Source organism: Acomys minous (genome assembly GCF_964271855.1).
Source record: "Acomys minous genome assembly, chromosome: 4".
Classification (NCBI taxonomy): Eukaryota; Metazoa; Chordata; class Mammalia; order Rodentia; family Muridae; genus Acomys; species Acomys minous.
The window spans coordinates 18,809,868-18,834,711 of record NC_140486.1 but is presented as its reverse complement, the minus strand read 5'-3'; the positions used below and the strand labels follow the sequence as shown (position 1 = coordinate 18,834,711).

The following is a 24,844-nucleotide window of genomic DNA, read 5'->3' as shown; positions in this document are numbered from 1 at the left end:
TTTTATTTCTTGCCTCTTTTCATTGTTTATAATTATTTCTGTTCTTGTCATCAATATCTGTGGGCTTTCACTGCATAGTTATTTGATAAATTGTTACTTTGTAACCTTAGTGCTTCTTCAAAATCCTTTTGGTATCACCAAATACTGCCATTATATTCTGTTACTCTCTCTCTGTGTGTGTGTGTGTGTGTGTGTGTGTGTGTGTGTGTGTGTGTTTTGATTCTTAAAATTGTTTCTGAAATTTAGATATTGAAATTTTGTAGACACTATTCGACTTCTACATTGCAAGTCCTTAGTCTTTCTTGCATCTCATAGTTTCTTCATCATTTCCCTGTGTTCAGAAGTGTCTTTTAGGGGCTTTGCTTGTTTGGGTAAGTTTGAAATCAATCCTAATCTTTTTCTCACAAGTGAATGCTCTATTCGTGTTCGTTGGTGACACCTCCTCAGGACACACAATTCTGCCCATTTGTTTCTCTCTCATTATTCTGAGGGTTTCATTCTCCTGGCTACTTAATTCCATATTAGCTTGAGAGAAGCTTGCTGTTCACCTACATAATGTTCTGCCTGTGCTTTTTGGTGTTTTTCTTAATTATCACTTAATAGCTTTTGTGTGTGTGTGTGTGTGTGTGTGTGTGTGTGTGTGTGTGTGTATGTATGGTTTTATGTCTTCCTACAACCAAGGGAAATTATCATTTTTGTTTGTAGTGAGGACTGACTAAATGTGGTAAACTTGTGCTCTTCTGCCTCCATTTCTCTCATATTTTCCTTTTCGTTGTATCTGCTGCTTTATGAAAATTTTTGTAGCTTTATCTTCTAGTTCTTCAATTCTCTCTTCAGCTTTCTCTAATGTGTCCTTTAATAACCTACTGGTCATCTTTTCATTTTGAAAAGTGGTATTTTTTTATGTTCTTAAGTTCTCTTATTCCTAATTTTATGGTTATATTTCCCTTTTAAAATATAGTATACAATTTTATAATAGTTTTTGATAGTTTCAGTATAATTAAAGTAAATGAGAAGAGGACCAGTGTGAAGGCTCAACAGCTCAAGCTGACAACTTTAGCTCTATCCCTGGTCAAAGGAAAGAACTAACTTCCCTGTGTTGTCCTTTGACTCCTCACCCCCACTTGAGGTGGCCTTCCCCAGTAGATAAGTAATATTTATTTATAAATATTTATAAAAAAATAAAATAATGAAAATTGAATTACCAGTAGATGCAGATGTACTGAGGGCAAATGTCAGTGCCAGCACTGTGGAAAGATGGAGATGTGCCAAGTCTGAGGAAGAGGCATAGATTGTTTTGCTTTTGTAACCAAATTGACACAGAACTTTTAATAACAATGCCATCAACAATAGCCACACTTTTCCTATCTTACTTATTAACAACCAAGTCATAGAAATTACATTTCCCCCCTTTTAAACATAGTGGCATAACTAGCTGAATGGGATGCCTCCATTTTAATTCCTTCTATACATTTTAACAAATTAATCTTGCAAAACCTGCGACAGAGACTGAAGAATTTTTTATAATTGTCTTATTTCAGAAATTTTTAAAGTAAACTTTTTTTTTTTTGCTGGTACGAGAGGCTTATTTTCAAGGCATAATAACGACTTGTTCTTTAGTCTGTGTCCCACATCCCACTGAACCTCTATTTAATTCATGCAAACAAGTCCCATTGAGATTATCAATAACTTCACCCTCTTAGCTACGTTTTAGAAGACACACACTCTCTCTCCCTGAACCTCAGCCCCTTTCTAGAAATTCTCCACATGCAACATTCCCGCGCTCCACGTTCCTCATGGTCTTGGCCGTCTGGTCTATTTCTACCTGAACTGTTCATGCCTGAGTACTTCAGGCATCTCCCCTGGGTCTTTCCCTACTCTGTTGGGTGGCAGTGTGGTGCAGTACCTCAGTCTCGAACCGGGCTGTCTTGTTATTATCAGTGAGACCTGGTTTCCTCTGCCTAATGTGTAGCAACAGGGGTGGTGGAGAACTCAGAAAGCTAATACTTACAATCATTACAATCATGTGGTCAATGTCAGCACGTGGTAGGTCTTATATGTGTACTCTCATACTCATGTAGTCTTCCATCCGAAGTCACCTCCTAGCTTTCCACGGTGACCTCTCACATGTAAACTGCTCTTGTACCTTCTATGTCACTCAGTGACAGTTTGTCAAGCCAGCTTCCTATTATATTTGGCACCCTTGTGTGCATGCTCCCAGTAGGACTTTTTTCCTGTGAATAGTGGGGCTACCATGCGCCTAATGGACTGAGCTAGGTTCCGCACACCCTGGCCCTTTCTTTCCTGTGAATGCGTCGTGTCCAGCCTGCTTTGCCAGGTGAGGCCAGTGCACTGACATTCCTAGCCTCATGGCCTTTGGTTGCTTCCAGACTTTCTGCTTTTCCTACTGAGCCCAAGTTATAATGTAACTAGAGTGATCTTGAAAGAAAAAAGAAAAAGAAAAGAAAAAAAAATGTAACTAAGTCCGTTAAGTCAGAATTTAGTGTTTTTCTTACTGTGATTAAAATAAATCTTAGAATAATGGGACTTCGAATGCCTTTGGCTCTCTTCTCCTTTCCCAGTCTACTGTCTACTTACACTGACTTTTAACTTTTCCATGACCCAGGACCTTTGCAAGTACTGTGCCTGTGGGTCTTTGTCTTCCTAACTCTTCCGAACTCCACTGCAATGACATTTTCTTTAAAAAAAAAAAAAAAAAGTAAAATAAAAAAATAGATTTATTTAATTGAATCTAAATGACAACTTCTTTAGATCTAATGAATGCTAAATTTATTTTAAAAATGATTCAATGACCATATTAATAGACATATGTTCAAAATTGAATCATTCCATTAGTAGGAGTGGGACTACTTTATGTTTTATGTTCATTTAAGTTCAGGAGAATAGCATTGTCACTGGAAAACAAGAAACTCCTTCCCTTTATGCTCACTTTATGCTCACTTAGTAGGATTTTCAATACCGTCATCTTTCATCCTTCTGTTTGCCAACTACATTTTCTGCATTATCAGATAAACTCTGCGATGAAACCAGGGGTTGGAAAGCAGCCGCTCTGCACCATCCAGGCCCTTTACATCATTTTCACGCATTAAGTCCCCAAATCTGGTTATGCCCAGTTCACTGAGGAGGAACCGAGTCTCCTGCCTTGTCTAAAGCTGTCCTGCCATGTGGGGCAGAGTTAAATTGTGATCTCTAAACGAGGTGTCTTTCTGTGTATTTCAGGCCACCTCTGACAATTGTACTAGTGAGTCTTTTGGGTGTGGCACCTCACAGAGTAGTCCCCACTGTTCTGAGGACAGGGTATTTCTGACAGTGGATTACAGACCTGGCGTTTCACCCACTACCTCGTCATGGTAGAATATCCCTTTGAGGTCTCCTTGACGTAAGAGAGGAGTGATAGTAAGTAGCAAGCAACTAGACAGTTCTCTGTGGGAGCCGACAGAATGATGAGCTGATGGACATTTGTGTTAGCAGGAGAAGCTGAAGACTTAATCTCAGCATTTGTGTTTGCCTTTTAACAATTGGCTAAGATGGCTACGATTGAATATTGTTTTAGAAGAATAATAATGCAAGGTCAACTTGACCTGGAATTAATGGGTATTAACTGCAGAAGGACACCAAGTTACCTGATTTTAGACAGTTATTTAGCAAGAAGACTCTAACTAGTTGTGCCTCATTAGTGCTTAGTTGTAGAAATCACGGAATCGAAGCATGTATGGGGCGTGTGATTGGGTGAGCTGGCTTCTGTATGGGTTTGGTTGGCCGGACTGAAGAAGGCAGGAGTGTGCAGAAGGCAGAAGGCTCAGTGGCTGGGCCGGAAGGAGGGGTGCACACTGCTGGGTGTTACCTTCTCTGTGCACAGCCTCCCAGGGGCTACCCAATGCTCCTGCTTCCTCTATGCAAGAACACACATTCTGGTTCAAAGGTACATTGTGATGTTTTTATTTTTTAAGGCTAGTTTTCTGGAAACCCGTATTAATGCCCAGTTCCTTGTGCTATAGATATAACTGTTTTATCACATTACTTACCCCTATAGACACCTGTCAGGGACAGCTCTGTTAAATGAAAATTATTCTATCTCACTGAAGAACTAGAGATCGAATACATTTCCCAAACTAGAGTGTTCTAGCCTGTGGGAAGCACAAGACAGTGTCTCCAAAGGAATTTGAACATTTTAGAACCACAGACAGAATCCTCTGGAATTCTGATGAAAGATATGTAACTTTCCTATAGAAAAACCATTTATATGTCACAAAGACTGTATTTTGCGTACAGTTTTGGGGGAAGGCTCTAAGGGTCATGTTTTAAATACTAAAAACTTTCTATATGCTTTGGATGTGTGTGCGTGCGTGTGCGCATGCATTCGTGCGTGCGTGCGTGCATGCGTGCATGTGTGTTGATGTACACAGACACTTTCTCCTTTATTTTTCTCAGTGAACCTCAAGCTTACTGTTTGGGCTTGGCTGACTGGCCAGTTGAGTTTCTGTAATCTACGAATCTTTGCATTGCTGGGTTACAGAGTTGGCCATTCTTGACTTTTTATATGGCTTCTGGGCATGAGAACTCAAGTCTTCTTGCTTTCACAGCAAGTACCTCTACCTACTGGGCCAACTGCACAGCCCGCTATGTGTTTCCCTTGTAGGAAAAGAGGCGTTTGCAGATCTGTGTGTGGGCACATGCCTCATTGCCCTTCTTAATGATGGCAGCACGTTTCCAGTGAGCTTAAATAAAGTTTGCTGTTTCATTTACTGAGGGGCCTGTGAGCATGCGGGACTGTGTGCTTATGGTACGTTTATAATCTTCTGCGTCAAATGAGGAGAGAACCCTTCTCTCTCAGCCCATGTTCGCCAAGTCACCCCAGGGCTGGAGACATAAATTAGCTAGTGGAATGAGAGCTTTAAGTCTTAGGGGTGTAACAAGTAAATTCTCACAGATGACTTGGGGACATGGACAGTGTGTGATGCACAAGCCCGAGGACTGAGTTCAGCTCTCCAGAGTCCATATGGAAGCCGAGTATAGCCACACATATCTGAAACCTCAGTGCTTGGTTGGGGTTTAGCAGTAGAGACAGGAGGATCACTTAGTCAAAAAATTTGCCTCAGGGTTAGTCAAAGAATTTGCCTCAAGAAAATAAGGCAGAGAGAGAACATCCAAGCAGGACACATGGAGTCCTTTTCTGGTGTCCCAGACACATGCCTGGTGTATATGTCCCTGTACACGTAAGTGCATTCACACACACAGCAAGAGCACCCTACCCTCTTGCTGTGGGCTATGGCTTTGAACTCTGGATTTAGCATTCAATACAAGCTCAGTAAATAGCAACAATTTACTGTCATCGGAATTGCCAAAAATTCATAATTTTCTTCAAGTTGTCTATGGAATACTCACAAACACCTAGATTTCCTTATTAGGCATGTGGCCATCTTGTACTGTTTGATGAGAAAATCTCATAGGTCATTTGTTTGGAATCAGACTTCTTTAACTTAGGTTCCCTTTCCAGCACACATTACATTTTAATTTTTTTTAATAAAACAGTAATGATGTAGATAAGTTAACTAATGAATATTATTATGTCCGCCTCTCTCTCTCTCTCTCTCTCTCTCTCTCTCTCTCTCTCTCTCTCTCTCTCTCTCTCCTCTCTCTCTTTTTAACAGCTTCTAATATTCAGTAGGGAAATTTTCCTTGTTAAGAGACAGTGACAAGGCCAGTTGGCCTAAAATTAGATCCAGCAGCTGTGTTTTGAATTGAGGCCCCACATGTGCACTTCGCACTCTTTCCCCTGCGGTGCCTGTCTGCTGTTTTATCTTGCTCCAGGGAGCAGCTTTTTTGGGTGACTGTCAACATCCGTGATTTTCCTGGTATCCAGAAAGGTGCTTTTGTGTAGTTCACTGCCATGTTTGTTTACATATATGGAATGCCAAAACTCAAAAATTTTTTCTAAAAATTATTTATTTGCATTTCTCTTTTTCCTTTTAAAAAAAAATCACCCTTTAGCTGACTTTATGATGTGTATATGGAGATTTTAGTCTTTCTCTATCTCTCCCTACCATAAACCACTCAGTTATGAACATAGCAGTAACATATATGAAAGAGAAAACTTTAGAGGGCAGACGAATGTCCTAGGTCATCATTATATTTAATTTAGAATAAAATAGTCTTTTATAAAAATACCTATGATAATTTTTGATGTTCTAACAATGAGAAGTAGATCAGTTGTGTTTTATCTGTTTATGTTCATAAGTCGACGTTAGCCATTGTGAACTTTGTGGGTCCTCCTCTGTCTTTCTTCTCTACTGTTTGGTTAATAAACATTTTTTAAAAGAATATATTCATCACGCAATGCTATCATGATTCAGTTTAAGTATCTCTGTTTGTAAGTGCTCTTCATTTCCCCTAATTAAGTTATTTAGTCATTTACACATTAGTAACGTGCTACATACCCCTCTTTTGCAGGAACTTATTTTAATGATACCCACAGTTCTGTTCTGCCCCCATTATACCCATAGATCAAGCTGAATAATGGCAGTTTTAGACCCATATACTAAAAGTGATTATAGGTCATTAAGGCCAAATTAAGGTAACATTTCTGATGGCCACAGGCGGAAGTCTAACTAATAATTACTCTTTTTCTTCTGCTTTGGAGAACTCATTCAGTTTTGCTTTAATGGTGAATGCCCAGTGTTTGGCATGTGCTATTGTTTGCTTTGAGCAGGCTATTTTTTTTTTAAAGGGAAGAAATATATGCAATACACACCCATCTCATTCAGAAATATCTCTTCAGTGATTTTGCCATACCATCTTCCTTTAAAAAAAAAATTGTACTTCTTGTCTATGTTTTTTTCCCTACCAGTTTGACCTCTAGAGTGGATTCAAGTCAGTGTTCTTGGCTAATGAGAACAAAGCTGTGTTATACCACCTACTTGTGACCTAAATAAGTAGATCATGTCCTTTCAAATGCCCCGTGGAAAGTCTAGACAAGCACTGACAATAATGGGCAGCATCCAGCCTCTAGTGAGTTATTTTTGTTTTAATTGATTTAAATAATATATTAGGAAAAAAAGATTCTTCAAGCTTGAACATAAAATTCTTGAACCTCAGGATATATGACTATAGAGTTATTTTTCTCTTTGAGAGGAAAAAACAGTCATTGTAAGGCCAAGTATTCTGGGTTAATTTGTTGGTTATTTATGCACAACTGATTAGGGACCTCTCTTATCAATTATTGATTATCATGATGGATCTCTACATATACCACTGATTAGGGAGCTCCCTTATGGAATGTCAGGATGGATCTCTCAATCACACATAAAGTTTAAAAAGCCTCAAATGGGATCAAACTATAGTTCTTCAGTTGGAGTGTCTTCCTTTGCTGTCTTAGTCTTAGCTGGATTCAGTGATTTCAAACCATTGCCACTAGAGAGTCAATGCTCTTGTTGGAAGTACAGGTTTCCACCAGCCCATACAGATAGTTACACCCACGTTTACATTTAATCATCATCCTTTAAGTAGTGATTCAGTCTGGGTGTATTGTACTGAACAATTACTCTTGTGTATAAAAGGAGAGAGATGCAAACATAATTTATTTTTGTTGTATCTGAAGTTTGCAAAACGATAAGAAACAAGCGTGATCACCTCAGTGAAGGGCGTGGTGGGTGTAAAGAATAGTGTGGTGGGAGGAGATCTGAATGCAAACAGTTTCATAGTATTTCAGCCTTTGATGCATGCAGGTTCTCTCTCTCTCTCTCTCTCTCTCTCTCTCTCTCTCTCTCTCTCTCTCTCTCCTTTTTTTAAACAATGAAACAAAAATAAGGTAGCAATTATAAATATTTACATTATACTTTAAATTAAGATTTAGGTTTAGAAGTTTAAGCAAGAAAGCTAAGAAATACCTATAATCCAATTATAAGTATAATCCTCATTGAGTTTCTCTTAGGAATGCTGGTTTTGGCACAAGGAAAACACACGTCTTTAAACATAATTTTGTGTATTACATAAGGGTGTAATGTTAAAAATCAGACAGTTGACAAACGAGGGAAGGAAGTTATTGGCCAGGAGTTCTTTGTAGCTACTGTGACTCTGTTGGTCTGTCTTCCTTTGGGACGGAGGGAATGTGTTAGATATGGCAAAGGCGTAGAGACTTTTGGGTGATAAATAAGAGGTCCCTAGCATCTGTCTGGAACCTAGAGTCTTCTGTAACCGGAGAAGGGGGAGGAGAGGGAGAGATACCCTAAGCTTTAGTTTAGTCTTTGTGTACTTCATGCACACTGGTATCATGTTAGTTTGTTGATGTGACCTAGGATCTCAATAGAGTTCTCTGGTTTTCCCAACATGTAGCTGCTGATGCATTGGGATTGAGTTGACAGTAAAGAAAGGGGATGATTGAGCCACCTTAAGCACAGTAGTAGACTTGTATTGTGTATTCATCCAACTGTGGGAAAGGCTTCCTCTGAGATTCTTGGTGCAGTGAGCTTTGAGTCATGAACCTGTTCAGTTGGGGACTGTATATGTACTTATTGGCCTGGTTGTTGTTCATTGATATTTTACTTGCTTTCATTCATTAATATAATGTTACAATCTTTTTGTACAATGGATTAGCTTTACATATTGATCAGGTCTTTTTTTTTTTTCCCGAGACAGGGTTTCTCTATGTAGCCTTGGCCGTCCTGGACTCACTTTGTAGACTAGGCTGGCCTCGAACTCACAGCGATCAGCCTCCCTCTGCCTCCCAAGTGCTGGGATTAAAGGCGTGCGCCACCACACCTGGCTAGGTCTTTTCAATATGTATGGTTAAAGTCATTATGCTTAGGAGTCATTACCCTTGAACAGAGGATGTAAAAGCAAACAAATAAACAAAACCCCCAAAACAAAATATGGGATGGGGTGCTATTCTGTAAAAAACACTCAATCCTTTTTAAGTCCAAGAGCTTAGACAATTTTGAACATGAAAAAAAAATCACTTTGAAAGATAAAGGTATATAAACTCATTTAACTATTAATGATAGAGATTAATCTACAAAGAATTAAAAGCAGCTTTGTTAATGGCAAGAGACACTTGCAGTTAATAAGGACATTACTTCTCATTTGGGGTTAGGTAGGCCTCTCATTTATTAATGTCTGTTTAAACTACAAACAGAAAGAACTCCATTTTTACCAGACTTCTTGTCACAAGACCCAGTCTCTAAAGAGAAATATCAGTGACGGAAAACCAGAAAGACTAAATAGATGTATTTGGTCTCACAGGCAGTCCATTAATTTGCTCAAATTAAATATTATCTTTAAATATTGAAAGGTTAAATGTACACTGATAATGGATTTAGACAGCTATTAAGCTGTAATTGCTTTCTAATGCAGTTACTAAAAGACATTTGATATAACATAGTGAGGATGGAGGATTAGGGACTTTTCTCTACCTCGGCTTTAACTGAGTTTTATAGTTTTAATTCTGGCAGTGGTAGGTATAGGATAACCACAGTTTGTTTGTTTGTTTTTTTTTAATGAGAAAATATACACTATATAAGCGATTGAGCAGTCAGGTTGTTTTTATTTATTTATTTATTTACTTATTTATTTATTGTTGTTGTTCTTTTTTTTCCAGCAGTCAAGTTGTTGAGTGCGTTATAAAGCATAGACTTTTTTCTGGTCATAGAATTTGCAAATTTGGTGATACTGGGACTAATTTAAGATCAACTCTCCACCCCGAGTGTTTTTCTACTAGATAAAAGTCAAATGTCAGGAAATGTTATCAGCTCATGGTATGTTTGCTGGATTATTATAGCTGTGCATGCACGTGTGTGTGTGTGTGTGTGTGTGTGTGTGTGTGTGTGTGTGTGTGCGCGCGCGCGTGCATGTGCGCGCACATTAATTGAAAACTTCTTTGTCTATTGGAGAGTCTCATCAGTTGGAGAAGCAAGGGGATGGTTTTTGCTGGCTGGCTGGGAATGTTTCTTTTCTGGATTCGTCTTGTTTGAATTTATAGATGAGAGTTTCATGTTTTTACAGGTTGTGTTGTGAAAGCTGAGTTTTCTAGGTTCCATGACTTAATGTTAACTTAAGAATTTAAGTGAACTGATTTTGTCAATCATCTGCCTGTAAAGTTCAGTGGAAGAGCAGCAAAGATGTGGACAGGAAGTATAAAGGAGAGTTAAGCTCCTGAGAACATATTTTTTGTGTGAAATAGTTAGATGTATGAATTCTGAGCCTGGGTTGGAGAAGACGAGGGCCTCCAGATACTGAGCCCAAGTACTGGGTTAGAGAAGACGAGGGCCTGCAGGTACTGAGCCCAAGTACTGGGTTGGAGAAGACGAGGGCCTGCAGGTACTGAGCCCAAGTACTTTTGAGCTGAATGAAGAAGGGAAGGAAACACCTGCTACTGATCCTGCCACTCATCAGATGTTTGTGTTCATTATTAATACACAGCCTCTGCTATTTCTTGGATAAACTGTTTTGCCTTAACCTTTTGGCTCAGTGTCTTTTATTTTTTAATTTTACTACAAAAGTGTAGAATTCATTTTGGTTTCTTAGACTTTGATGGAGACATAGGTATATGTATTTTTTTTGCTTTTTGCTTTTTTGTTGTTGTTGTTATTCTTATTTTTTTTTTGAGACAGGGTTTCTCTGTGTAACCTTTGCTTTCTGGTCTCACTTTGTAGACCAGAATGGCCTCGAATGAACAGAGAGTCTCCTGCCTCTGAGGTATATGTAATTTTAATTAATTAATTTTTAACATTTTGTTTTATACCTAGGAAATATTGAAATTGTAGGTAATGACATGCCCTCTATCCCCTGGGTTATATATGCCCCCTAGACAAGGGTGCCTTGTACACTTCCTCCTTAGAGGGCTATAATAATCCATGCTTTTTGCTGAACTTCAGGCTTTCACAAGGTGAAATTTTAATTTTTTTAAGTCCTAAAAAGTACTTTAATGATTTGGATGTTACATATCTGGAACCATGTTCACTGAGCTGTTCTGACTGCCTTCACACACACACGCGCACACACACACACACACACACACACACACACACACACACACATACGACATGACGTCACAGACATTTAAAAAATTCCCATACTGTAGCATTACAGGGAAATAAACTACTGTTTGCCTTGACTGTGGCTGGAGGAGTTCTATAGGAAATTGGGACTCTGTGTCCACAGGTCATTAACGAGAGTGGTGCTGTGCACCCCTGAAAGTCTCCTCGCTCCCTCCCACGGAGGTGTGGCCTTCTTTGCTCGGCCTTACTCTCCTAATCTTAACAACTGTATTTCTGAACTTCTCTGAGACCAGCAGATGTAGGGTGGAATCCAATCCTACATTTGGAGGAATTATGCTTCCGTCTTTTCAGTGGATTTTATTGTCTTCTTGTTTTTTTTTTGTTTGTTTGTTTGTTTTTTGTTTTTTGTTCTCGTTAAAGCAGTTTCTAAATCTTATGAAAACCCTTAGCCATGAGGCTGGAGAGTCAGAGGTTAAGAGCACGCTCTGCTCTTGCAGAGGACCTGGGTTCAAGTTCAAGCACCCCTAGGTGACTCACAATCTCCTGTAACCCCACTTCCAAGGGATCTGATTCTGACCTCTGTGGACTCCTGCACACACATGCCAATCAAAAAGTATATTTAAAAATACTTAATACACTTTACATATTTCTCTTATCTTTACATACTTTTATATCCTTGTATAGTTATAATTGTTATTGATTTGATTTCAAAATTTGTTTAATATTGTTCTTGGCAGGAATTCTTCTGCGTCAGCCTACCATCCCTTGTCTTTCCCTTCCTTTTGCGGGACATTGAGAATAAAATGGTTTGCGCCAGAGTCATGCCACTAAAGGACACTAGGAAGTTCCCTTTAAAACTTGTGTTTTCCAGCCAGATAATTCTTGGTAGCCTAAATATCCTCAGAACATCCACTGGATTTACCACACTTTGAGTAGCAGGATATCTTCCTATTTGTCCTGATATTTACTGGTCCAAGGTGAGCACAGTAGAGTACAGAGGCACAGAAACGTTTCCACCAAGACTGTACTCAGTATACATAAACATGGTGCCTTGAGGACTTGGCTGAGCATTGCCACTCACAGCTCCAAATGCATTTACATGCATCCACAGAGGCTGCTGAGGATCAGGATACCTAATAGTGTATGGATCCAATGTCACTGTGCCTTCCAAGCCTTTCCTGTGTACCTTGAGGGCCAACAGGGTATCACAGGCCTGTGTGCAGAAGGGACAACTGTCATTGACACTATGGAGTCTTGCATTGCTTCTAAGTGCCCTGAGAGGCTTGACCGGAAGCGTTTCTTGGGAGCAAACACTGTTGCCTGAATGAAGTTCAGCAAGCAAAACTTGAGTGACAGTCACAGATGCTGTTTTTTTCCCCCCTCAATTATCTAAATGCTTTGTTTGGTGGCAAGGGTATAGAAACAAACTGCGCCTTTTCTCTGTCAGGCCTCTTTTGAGCTACTAAATGGTGGAACGATCAAGCCAGCTTTGACACCTATGCTTTTCTTTTCCCCGGCCATGATTTTGGTTAATAGATACACACAAGCACGACTGCAGCAGCCAACACGCAGGGGTGGAGACCGCCCTGGAAAGTTCTGTCTTCTGCTGTAGGTGTACGGTGATTGCTTCTCTTGCTTTGCGCTCATCCCTGATTTAAATATCTAATGAGTCTCATCAAACAACATTTCAACTTTCTATGAGATCCTGTAAATGATCCCTTGGATCCCATTATGAGAAACAGTGGGAGAAACGAGCTTTAATGGGGAGGCTGCAGTTCAGCCTCTGGATTCTGCAGCTGCTTGTCACACTGGTAGAGCGCGGCAGTTGAACTGCAGCCACCCGCCCAGTGGCATTGCCCATTGCGTGATGTATATATATATAAAATGATGGCCGCTACAGGATGTTTCATTTCTGCATGGTGCTCAGCTTTGGCATGGGCCTTGGCACAGTTTTGTGGCCTGGCCCTATTCTCTTCTTCAAGGTTGGAAAATCAACCAACGAACGCCCTTCTCCCCCCTCACCTCCCGCCCCCCAGTGCTTCAAGGAGACCTTGCTGATGTGAATGAAAATACTTCAGGAAAATGCTTTTTGTGTTTGTGTGTACTTGTATGTGTGTGTGTGTGGGGGGGGGGGATACATGTGCAATTATGTTCACCCATGTGGAGAACAGAGGACAACCTTGAGGATCATTCCTCTGATGCGCTCCTTCTTGGTTTCTGAGTCATAAAGAACATTAAGTGACTGTCAGGTTTTAAGAAAAAAAATCATTATCTGTGACTTCCTAAAAGCTGACTGAAAACTGTGATTGTCACTTGATGATCATCATTGCCCTGGGAGCCCCGAGGATCCGCCCCCTCCTCCTTCCCAGCTCCAGGATCCCACTGTCTTCCCTCCCAACGCAGGGCTACCTGGGCTTTGTTTTCCATTGTGTTCATTTTATATCCAATTATGTAGTAGTTTCTGTCATGTTGTTTTTCTTTAGTTGTTTTTTGAGGATGATGTCATTCAAACACATTTAAAATTTCAGGTGGAAAATACATTTATCGAGTATACTGCCAGAGGCGGTGGGCTGAGCAGTCATAAGAATGCCACCTGCAGCCCAGAAGTATATTTTAAATAAATTGAGGAGATTAAGTTGACAAGTCTGAGGGGCAGGGTTAATCTATGTGCTGGAGAGTCAGTGAAAGATGTCTTAAATGTATAGCTCAGATAGAGCTAGGGAGAGTCAGTCAGAAGGAACACTGTGGAAGTTCCTCTGTGAAAACTGTGCTGGGCCACGGGGAGAGAGAGGGGGGTGCTGATGAAGACATGGCTGGAAACTCACAGGTCCCGGGATAGTCGAATTGCAGGTATGGGACCTCAGGAAAGCTAAGCTGTCTCTCTTCTTCCTCTGTTTATTGGTTTGGAAAATGGAAAATAGAATAATATTTACTTGTAGGATTGGCAGGGAGTAAGCTAGCCCATAGAAAGTACTGGCCGAAAAGTCCAGTATGGAAGACACTAGAAACAACAGCTCCATTTGAGGAAAGGCACACATCGCAGGGCTTGGCGGGATGCGGTGATTTCCAAGATATTTGAAGGATATAACACTTATAACACTTAGATAAGGTGTTCTTGGCATTGGCATTTGGTCACATTGAAGAGAATGGATATTTCATTGAGAGCCAACAGTACTACCATTCAACAGGTTTTGGGGGGCTATGCATAATTATTCCAAAGCAGATTTTTTTTTTTTAGCAGTCCAGCATAACAGATACCCTATACTGTTTACTTTTATCTGCATCAATGAAAAGAGAAACATAAAGATTTAAGAGGAGGGGGACGCTGCTCTCTCCACAGCTGGTCATGCGCCCAGTGTAGTTGGCAGTAGAATCGATTGTTTGGAATGTGTCCCTAAAATCTTGTAATTTAATTTTCATTATTTATGTAACACAGTCAGTATATGTGGTGCTTTACCACACACACAAGACCAAATTTCTGGCCTGGGTTATTTTACCAAAGAGTAGGGCTGTAGCTGAAATACTCCGGCCTACTAAAGCAGACCGCAGCTTGGTAGCCCTCTCCCATGATCCTAATCGGTAGGGATCAAATGGAGGATAACATTGCTCGGTGTGAACGACGGGGTCAAGAGCTGGGATTATAGGGCTGTGATGGCAAAGGCCCCATGTGATATCAGTGTCTCTGAGGGGTCCGGAAGAGCGTGTAAATATTGACTTTAGATACAAGAACAGCCAGTTTGGTTTGCAGAAAAAAGAAGTTCCTTGAACGGTGGGTGAGGTGGTGTTTCTCTTAGGATCATTTTGATGTTTTTCATTTTGTCCCGTTTTAGAGGTGGGACTCACGTTGGAGACGAGCGATTCTCCTAATGTGTGTCTATGAGAAGCTGGAATAGGACCGGCTTCTAGAAAACTCCTTAAAGGGACCGCAAATTCAAAGGTCGACACAGGGGCTCTTCAGTAGTAAATGGGAAGATGAGCCCAGAGTTGTTTTATTTGCCATTTTAGAACAATGCATGTTTGCTTGGATTGATTACTGTTGAATCAGAGTCCTTGGTTTCCAAAAGACTGTGGACAGGGACTAAGCTAAGAATCTCTTGTAAGGCCCAGAATCACAGCAGGCTTATCGGTTTTACGTTGAGTCAAAAAGACAGCCTTGAGATAAGTTCAAGGAATCACAATCAGAGGACAGAATAAGCATGTGGGGGTCAAAATTTATTCAGCATATGGTCGTATGCCACCAGGAACCATAAAGGATAAATTATTCTGACTCCATCCTTGGCAAGCTCTGTGTGGCTACAGAATCTAATTATTTTGCAAATCATCCCAGTTACTGACCACAGCTAGGAGATTACCCCCTAAATGAAGATTACCACCAAGATGGAGTGGGAGTCCTCTCTGGGATTCCCGTTCAGAACTGTAGGAAAACAAAGCCGGAAGTCCACATGTTAATCATTAGTATAAGCTAACTGACCGGTGCAATCTGCCGGGTTCCGTCACTTCACACATTTTTTTTTTCTATTTCAAGAAGTTAGGATTCAGAGCTTAACCTAAATTTTACATACTCACGTTTGCAAGCATCGCTCCTTCCGTCTGCATTACTGAGAGGAGTAGGGTGTCCTCAGAACACACAGCGGCTTGCGGAATCAGAGAGGGGGCGGTGAGGTCACAAAACCTCTTTCAGCTCCCTGGGTGCATGGCAAAGAATGTGAGTGTTGTGACAGTTGATGGGGGTGTAAATTCTGCTCTGTACTGATAGTGGCGGGCTTGTTATTTACGTCCCCACCTTTGTTTTTATGGAGCATGGAGTCACCGCACAAATGGCCATTTGTTTTCGAAAGCAGTCTGTCTAGGACCAGAGTGGCAGGTCACCAAGCTAAGAATTTTATAGCATTATTTGTCAGCCTCTTTGGGCTTTGCTGCCGTCCCCTGAACCCAAATTTTCTCATCACACCTTTAAATATTGCATCAAAAACATGGCCTAGGAAACACAAAATGCCTTAGGAAGTCTCAAGGGCAGGCAGGGCTTTGTCTGGGAACCTTGCGTTTGTTTGTTCTCCCAGTTCTTTGCTACATGGGTAAACAGGTACCCACGCTCACTGCAGATGGCCAGCTGTAAGATGTGATGGCCACATCTACACGATGTAGGGTATAGTGGATTTTCTCAAGCACGTGACTGGCTCAGTCTAACCCTTTAGGATGCTTTATTGCAAGTATAAGCATGGGTATCTGTTTGATAGAGTCCATATTCATGGAGTGATTTATATTATGATATCAAAATGTTAGTCAGCTCCCGTCTTATAGGAACTGGCCACAGAACATTATTTTATGCCACCGTATTTGAAAATGACATGGTGGCCACACCGAATAGGGATAGCTTTACTTAAGCTGAAGTGCAGTTTCAGGGGTGGGGGGTTGGGAAGGCATCCAGATTATTTCAACAAATCTGGTATTTGAAATGTAAAAAAACTGCACAAGTGGGATGGCAGCAAAACCCTGCCTGTTCTACACGCACGTGACTCAGCAGCTGTCAGAATCTGTCTGGAAGCTGTGTGTGGAGGGGGGTGCATTGGGGTACCAGTGCTCCCCAGGAGCTGGGCCTCCAGCCCTGCTCAGTGCAGGGTCGCTGATCTCCACTTGTTGCTTTTCTCTTCCTCCCATCTTCCCTTTCTGTGATTGATGGAAACACGTGCTGGGGAGCGTTCCCTGACAAGCATCCCAAACACTGAGAGAAGGGAACGCTGTGGTGGTGGTGCTGGGTCTATTTTTGAAAAGGAGGCTGTTAAATGTAAAGCCGGTGTTGATATATTCGGGTGAATTATAATGGGGATATTATTACAGCCTTCCAGGCTGAAAATGTATTATTTTTCTCACCTACTTTTGGTTGCTGATACTTGATCATGGGAACATACTGTGCATCTGGTTAATTTGGGGCGACTTATTTGTAGATTTTCAAAAGTCTAACTTTATTCTTCTTTATGTGTTCTCTATTTTCTCCCCCCCCCAACACCCCCCCTCTACCTCCCCCTCAGCCCCCCTTCTGTAAAGGGGAAAGAGGTAGAAATGCAGCCTATATGTGGAATCCCAACCACAGCCTTTCAGGCTTTTACAGGTTGCTATTAGAAATGCTTGCAATAAAGATGTTTGGGGGAAATACTGATTTATCGTTGATTTTATGAATAAAGATAATGTCTGTTGTTGATTATAATTTCTAAAATCTTTTGTAGTAAGTATAGTTTCTCCATCTGTATTTTCAAATGCTCAGGGTCTTTGTGTGGTAGAGGTCACGCTGGATCCAGTGGGACAGAGAAACCTATAGGAAGCAGGTGCATCCTCTATATGGAATTATTTAGGTTATATACAAGATAGAATGCCCAGTGAAAAAATTATAATTTAAAATAGTTTGTAATATTTATAATCTAAAGTAATTTATTTCAAAGCTAATTTGCATGTTATGGCTCAGGTCCTGAAGGCATGGAGGCGCCATGTCTTCTTTAGTTGTCTTCTTTAGTCTTCCCTGTACCCTTTCCCTGGTGTGGCATTTTTTGTCCCTGGATCAGAGAGGTTATCTTATTATTTGTGTATCTGAGTCACTGAATAAAAGAGTGAGTGGGCAACTCTACTGAATTTCAGAGCAAAAGTTCATTTCCTTGGTACTTGTTCTTTAGAATGTGAAACTGTTTGACACAAATGATCAAAAAAAGGTGTATATGATCAAACTGGGAGAGTTGTACACACACACACACACACACACACACACACACACACACACACACACACACACTTAGTAATAGTTATGCCGGGTGCACCTGTGTCCGAAGTTCCTGTCCCAGCACTTTCTACACAGTAAGCCCTATCTTCGTGACTATTTTAGAAGGGAGCAGGTGGTTACCTTGTAGATGAGGAAACTGAGGCACACATTAGACCAAGTCACTTTCCCAGGGTCTTGTGTCTTCCGCATCACTGAATTAGGATTTGAATACAGGAGTACAGTTTTGTTCCTAGAAGCCCTGCACACAGACACAACTCTTTGCTCCATCTGATGATGACACCCCTATGTCCTCCCTGGCTGTGCCTGAGGCATTGCCTACAGGTGTCTTTTACTAAATCCTGGGAGATTCTTCAGAGATCACCCTGCACTCCAACCTTATCTAGGGCCCTGTATCGGCTCTCCACACAGATTTGGGTAGCTTCTCCTCACTTTGGCCGTTTCCCCAGCTGACTAGGGGTGTATCTAGTGTATGGCCTTGGAGCCTTAGGGTGATTGGTGCTTAGTTTAGCTTTGCTCTCTTAACGACTCAGCTACTCCCCTGGGGAGTTTACTTGGAATTCTTCCAGGTGGCTTATTCTATTCTTACAGAGTAACGTCCTTGTTTGAAGTAGGTGGACATAGAAGCACATAATAGTTAATACTAGACACTAGCTCATTTAGTTAGGCCAAGGAGATCATCAGGTGAATTTTTGGAAGAGTGAGGAAATGTCCTGGAAAGAGAAAGAATGGAAACGTGGCATTTGCTGCATTGAGGAAGATGAGAAATGTTCTGGTTGAAGATTCATAAAGGGGGCGAGAGACTGGGTAATAATCCCGAGGACTGGGAAGCCCAGTCCTGGTGTGCATTATTTCACTTCTCTGTGACTTTTTTGGCTTTCCTCAAACAAAACAAAACAAAACAAAACAAGGAACACCCAAAACCTGTGTGATTTTATGAATCCTTGGCTCCCTAGCACTTACTGAGCATTGAGTGAGTAAGTGCTCACAGTGCGCTTCAGAGGATGCTAACTCGCAGGAGGTATGGGACAGATATTCTCATGGAAGTTGCCATTTTCCCATTGAGGAAATTGAATCTGAGAAGGAAAATGACCCAAGCTGGGAGTCTTGACACACATGTAGACATCCCTTTTAGCCCGTTGAGAAGTGGTGCAGAGCAAACCTCTGCTTGACAGATACATAACCTCTGCGCTTACCTGGGATCTCAAAAACACACTGAACTTTTTGTGCCTTTCATTCATACCCCCCGCCCCAGCCACCCCTGGCCCAGGGCAATGCATACTGGATGGGTGATTTTGAAGAAGGTGGTTGTCAGCCAGCATAATGAGAAGGAAAAAAACAATTTACCAGACACTTCTTCCATATATAATCCAAATTTCAAATGTATTAATTTTGCCGAATGCCATGGCAACATACATATCTGCTTTTCAGTTCCTGAAAGGTATTTTGGGAACTATTGGCTCATGCTTGCTTGAGCGTTTTCGTCTTTCAGCTATAGAAAGGCACCGTGTTTCGTCTTCATTCTGTGTTTGTGCTTCTATTCAAGATGAGAATAAAAGCAGTCCGTTTCTGGGTTGTAATATCTTCTATGAGCGGTGGCTTTCTAAAACAGTCACACCTTGACTGAAATGAAAACTCTGCCGTATCATAAAAGATATTCTAATTACTGCATCTAGTTAAAAGGAGAATAAATCACTAAGAGATTATTTTAAGTGCCTTAAATATAATAAAAAAGAATAATGGATGCTGAACAGCTTGACAAGTTTGATGAATGCAGACGAAGGCTGCTTTCTGCTGCTTTTTGATGGAGAAGTGCATTTTACTTTGCTGGTATATTGTCAAAGGGAATTTTTGTTGGAAGATAAGGAGAAACCTTATCTTGGTTGAACATTTGCCAGGTCCTAGCGTTCGTCTAGGCGGTGTGTGTTATCTCAGGCTCATTTAATCCTTCTCCGCCTTCTAGATACCATTATCCCCATTTCACATCGAAGACAAACAAGGCTTGGGGAGTTGAAATCACTTGCTTCAAGGAGTGTAGCAGCTAAGAAGAACACAGGGTATATAGCCCAGGAGGCTGAGTGGTGGGCCCCTCCCTTCTCTTTTATTGTTGCACAATAGCAATTGTCTCTATGGTCCAGAGACACCAGTTGCATCACCTCTAATTGAGAATGGGTGTGTCAAATGAGTTAAGCCTCTGTAGAAGGGGAAGAGTCGGGCTGCCCTTTAAACAAGACACAAAAGCTTCTCCTTTTATGCTACCTCAAAGGAGGGCAGTCTACACACCTCTTTGCTCAGTGCTTGGCCTGTAGCAGGGGAGTGGCTGGGATAGTTTTACTTTTAAAGTAAATATTCTTCCCCACTGACCTTAACTGGAGATTTAGGTTATGTTTAAATAAGACATTTTAAGTGGTTCTGTTTATTCAAAATCGTGTCCATTCAGCTTCTTTTAAATTATTTTACGACTCACAGTGGTGGTAGAGGAGCTAGAGAGATGGTTCAGTGGTTAAAAGCACTTACTACACTCACAGAGGACTCCACCTGTGAAGGCTCGAGGGGATCTAGTCGGCTTCCTCCGATGCGGTGCACGCAGAACCCACTCAGGTGTGTGCACAAGCAACGGAGACCACTCCCACAAATAAAAAGTCAATCTACTTGAAAACAGATGGTGTTACAGCTAGTGAAACTATTGTGGGTTCTATCAACAGTGATGGAGTTTCTAAAACATTTGATGAGCTTTCAGTTGGATGTACTTATATAAGTGTCTACAAATTCTTGCTTGCTTTGGGATTGTGTGTGCCTGTGTATGTTTGCATACAGGTATGTTGACTATATTGCTGTATTTGAGGAGTGGTGAAGAAATGAGACCAGAGGTAAATCAGGCTTTGGGGTTTTTGGCTCCACTAAAAAATGTTCTTTTTTTCCCCCCCTAAATCAATTAATTTATTATTATGTATACAGTGCTCTACATGCATGTATGCCACCCACCAGAAGAGATCATTAGATCACATTGTAGATGGTTGTTAGCCACCATGTGGTTGCTGGGAATTGAACTCAGGACCTCTGGAAGAGCGGTCAGTGCCCTTAACCTCTGAGCCATCTCTCTAGTCCCTGAAAAATGTTCTTACTGTCTAATGTGCTGCTGGTTTTTCAGCCTAGTAAGTTTGTGTTTTATTGGTTGACGACTGTACTCCTTTACATCTCTAACAGTAGAGACATGAGTTTGGGAGTTGCTTTGTAGATTCCTTCCCTTAAATCTGGCAAACAAAACCTAGAAAATATAAAACATGGGCCGGGTGTGGTGGCGCACGCCTTTAATCCCAGCACTCAGGATGCAGAGGCAGGTGGATCTCTGTGAGTTTGAGGCCAGCCTGGTCTACAAAGTGAGTCTAGGACAGCCAATGCTACACAGAGAAACCCTGTCTCAAAAAACCAAACCAAACAACAACAACAACAAAAGAATGTAAAATATAAGGTGATGGACAGTGTCACTTGCCACTAGAGGAAGGGGTGGGGTGTGTGTGTGTGTCTGTATACACGTGTGTGTGTGAAGGCCAGGCTTTAACTTGAATATCTTCCTTTATTGTTCTCTGTGTTTTTTTCTTTGTTTTGTGTTTGTGTGTTTGGTGTATTTGTGTACTACTTTGCCCTCGGAGTGTCTCCTCAGCCCTATTCTGGGGAATTTTTCTTTTTCTTTGAGTGTGGTACTAATGCTTGAATTTTTTTGTTTTTGTTTTGTTTTGTTTTGTTTTTCAAGACAGGGTTCTTCTGTGTAGCCTTGCTTGTCCTGGAATTGATTTGTATATCAGGCTGGCCTTGAACTCACAGAGATCTGCCTGCCTCTGCCTCCCTGAGTGCTGAGATTACAGGCATGTGCCACCATGACTGGCTTGAGTGTATTTTGAATAAGAGTCAAATAAGTTAACTTTGAAGACTCTTTTTGGATCAGGACTGTATTCATGTATATTCAATTGAAGGTGTTTATAGGAACGTTGCTCATGAAAACTTATAGAAACTGAGACGACACTCTTTTCTCTTTTTACATTTCCCCCAACTCTTTTAACATAAGGACTATTATAAAATCACGTTTTCTTTGCTTGCCTTGTTAAACCCAACTTTCACACACCCACATTTTAAGATGTATGGTATTACTGGACTAACAGCTCTATCCTTACATTCAGACATAAAGTCTTACAGAATCATAGGTGCACTGTCAGGAGGTTCATTAAATTACATTCAAAGTTTTCTTTTTCAAAAATACTGTTATCTTAATCAATGAAAGCCCAGATTCACTGTGTGTGTGTGTGTGTGTGTGTGTGTGTGTGTGTGTGTGTGTGTGTGCGTGCTCGGTTATGTGTGCGGACATTTATGTGTGTGGGTGCCTGTACATTTGTTTGTGTGTTTCTAGGTCAGAGGTCAACATTGGTGTCATTCCTCAGGAATGTCCCCTCTTATTTTCTGAGACAAGATCTCTCATTGGCTCAGGGTTCACCAAGCCCTGGAGGTTGGCAGGCCCCAGAGCCCCAGGGGGTCCTCTGTTCACCATTGCAGGCCTAGGGTTGCAGGCACACACTGCTGCTGTGTCTTCTGCTTTTGAGGGTTTTGAGGTTGCACTCAGGCCCTCCTGTTTGCAATACAAGCACTCCAGGAGCGAGCTACCTCCCAGCTCCTGCTCTCGAATATTTTCAAGCACGTGTGGATCCTTGTACTTTACTGAACCTTGACCATGCTGTGGCCCTCCTTCCTTTGGCATTCACTCTGCTGAAGAGGTAGGAAGTACAGCGTGCATGGGTGTAGTTCCTTAATGAGACATGAGCTCTGCCAGAATCTCTCTCAAGCCAATCAGCAGACAGATCTCCCAACTGTATTAGTGTGTAAAGGAGAACACAGTTTATAGTGAAGGTGCTAAGACTCTTTTATGATCTTTTATAACTCAGTTTTTAATCTAGTTCATATGACTTCGCACCCTGGCAAAAAATTAGTATGGTACTGATTTGTGTCTGAGAAATGTGCTTAGCACATGTATGGTCAATAGTTTAAGGGATGGTTTCATTAAAATAATTTTTATTAAAAAGATTTACATTATCACCGATTGATTTTCAGGTTAGATACAGAGGAAGCGGTTGCTGTTGTAATTAGCCTTCTCTGTAAGTGTCTGCATTGTTAAACAGTTTGTGTCTGCCCCGTGAAAATCATCATGGTTCCAAATTTATAGTGACTTTGATCAAATTAATGAAACTAGGGTAATGTGGATCGTGTTTTAAAAAAAAAATCCTTTTAAGGTTGTGATTGCTATGTTAAAAATGCAATTTACACTGTGAAATGCCACACAAAGGTTAAATTGTATTAAAGATAATAATGTGTATAATGGAAGTGAGAAACGAGTGTTTAACAAGAGTTTTTTACGGTTATGGAAAGGAAAGAGGAATTTTTTATACTATTAGTAACCATTTGGTATTTTCAAGTTCAGCAGCCTTCAAAAAGCGTATCATATGATTTGCTGTGTGAAAGAATATATTTCGTGGCTGGAGAGATGGCTCAGTAGTTAAGAGCACTATCTGCTCTTCCAAAAGTCCTGGGTTCAATTCCCAGCACCCACATGGCAGCTCACAACTGTTGGTAATGCCAGTTCCAAGGGATCTGACACCCTCACACCAATGCACATGAAATTAAACACAATTTTAAATTAAAAAAAGAAAGAATAGATTTCTTTTTCCTTTTAAATTTAATTTTATGTGAATAGGTGTTTTTGCCTGCGCATATATGTGTGCATCACATGTGTGCAGTGCACGTGGAGGGCAGAAGAGAACATTGAATCCCCGGGAACCGGAGTTACAGGTAGCTGTGATCCACCATGTGGGTGCTGGGAACTGAACCTGGGTCCTCTGAAAGGGCAGCAAGTGCTCCTTGCTTATTACTATTAAATTACTATTAAACATTAATATTAATTTAAAATATTAAGTTAAATTTTCTTTTCGAGATAGGGTTTCTTTATCTAGCCTGGACTGTTTTGGAATTGTCTGTGTTTCAGGCTACCTTGAACTTCGATTCTCTTACTTTATCCTGAGATTAGAGGCAGGCACCACCACACCCAGTTAGAGAGCCTGTGCGGAAGCGGGCAGTAGTCACTCCAGCACGATGATGATGGAGGTTTCCAATGGTAGAATACCATTGTTTTGCTGTGCATCTGCATAATTCCTTGAGATTCATTTCTCCTGGTTTTCACTGAGCTGACTCTCTCTCTTTGATTTCAGTGGTGCTGTGCTCACTCTGTTGATGCTCTTGCCGGATCTGTTTCATGTCGGTCTACTCTAATGGCCTCTTGTCTTTTCTTTTGCCTCTACCAACATTTGAACCGCAGTCGGTCTTTCCGTCTTCCCTTTACTCTATGTGCCAGGGTCTTGGGGTGCTACGACCTTTTGTGTTTCTGCCGACTCCTCCACACTTGGTCTCTTTACCACGTGCTTCTAATTTCTGATTTTTGAGAACTTTCTTTTCTTTTTTTTCACATTACATTTGAAGAAAAGTGTATATTTTTGAAGTTTGAGCTCATCTTCAACTGGGCGTTTGTCTTCTGTGTGGTGCCAAGCCTTGTGGTTTATGGGATGGCTCTTAAGAACTGGTTTTATGTTAGTTTCTTCCAGTTTCCTGGGAATTTTTGTTGGCCTGGCTTTGGGTTTTACATTAATTTTATGGTGCTGAGTCCCCAAACTATGTAAGTTGGACAAAGTAGCTTTTGCTGGTCCATATGGAAAGGCTTCAGAGATTTGGTTACTAGCAAGCCCCTTGCTCCCCTCCCCCCGCCCCTAACCCCCAGCTGTCACCAACATGTGTATGTGTATTTTGTTTTTGTTTTTTTTTCCTGTTTTCACTTTTTGGCTACTTCACTGAATTGGCAATATACAGTCAGCAGCCTTTACAAATCTCTGGTTTTGTGTAGAAATCTTAGGACCTGTCTCTCCCTGGGCATTGGAACTCTAGTCTTTATTCCCCTAGTCTGTTCTGAACTTAGTCTGTAGCTGTGCTAATGTTGTCCCTTGAATTTTTTCTGCTCAGAACCTGAATGGCT

The 24,844-nt window shown here is 41.0% G+C and overlaps 1 protein-coding gene and 1 long non-coding RNA gene across 15 annotated transcripts in view; one reads left to right on the top strand and one right to left on the bottom strand.

Moving 5' to 3' along the window:
* LOC311596757 overlaps positions 1-5,765 on the bottom strand; it is a 32,807-nt gene extending 27,042 nt beyond the window's left edge. For both annotated transcript variants that reach the window (XR_014778964.1, XR_014778965.1), the window contains exon 1: positions 1,206-5,765. This is a non-coding gene — a long non-coding RNA (uncharacterized lncRNA). The remainder of the gene's footprint in view (positions 1-1,205) is intronic.
* TCF4 (transcription factor 4) overlaps positions 1-24,844 on the top strand; it is a 341,209-nt gene that overhangs the window by 22,386 nt on the left and 293,979 nt on the right. The window lies entirely within an intron of this gene.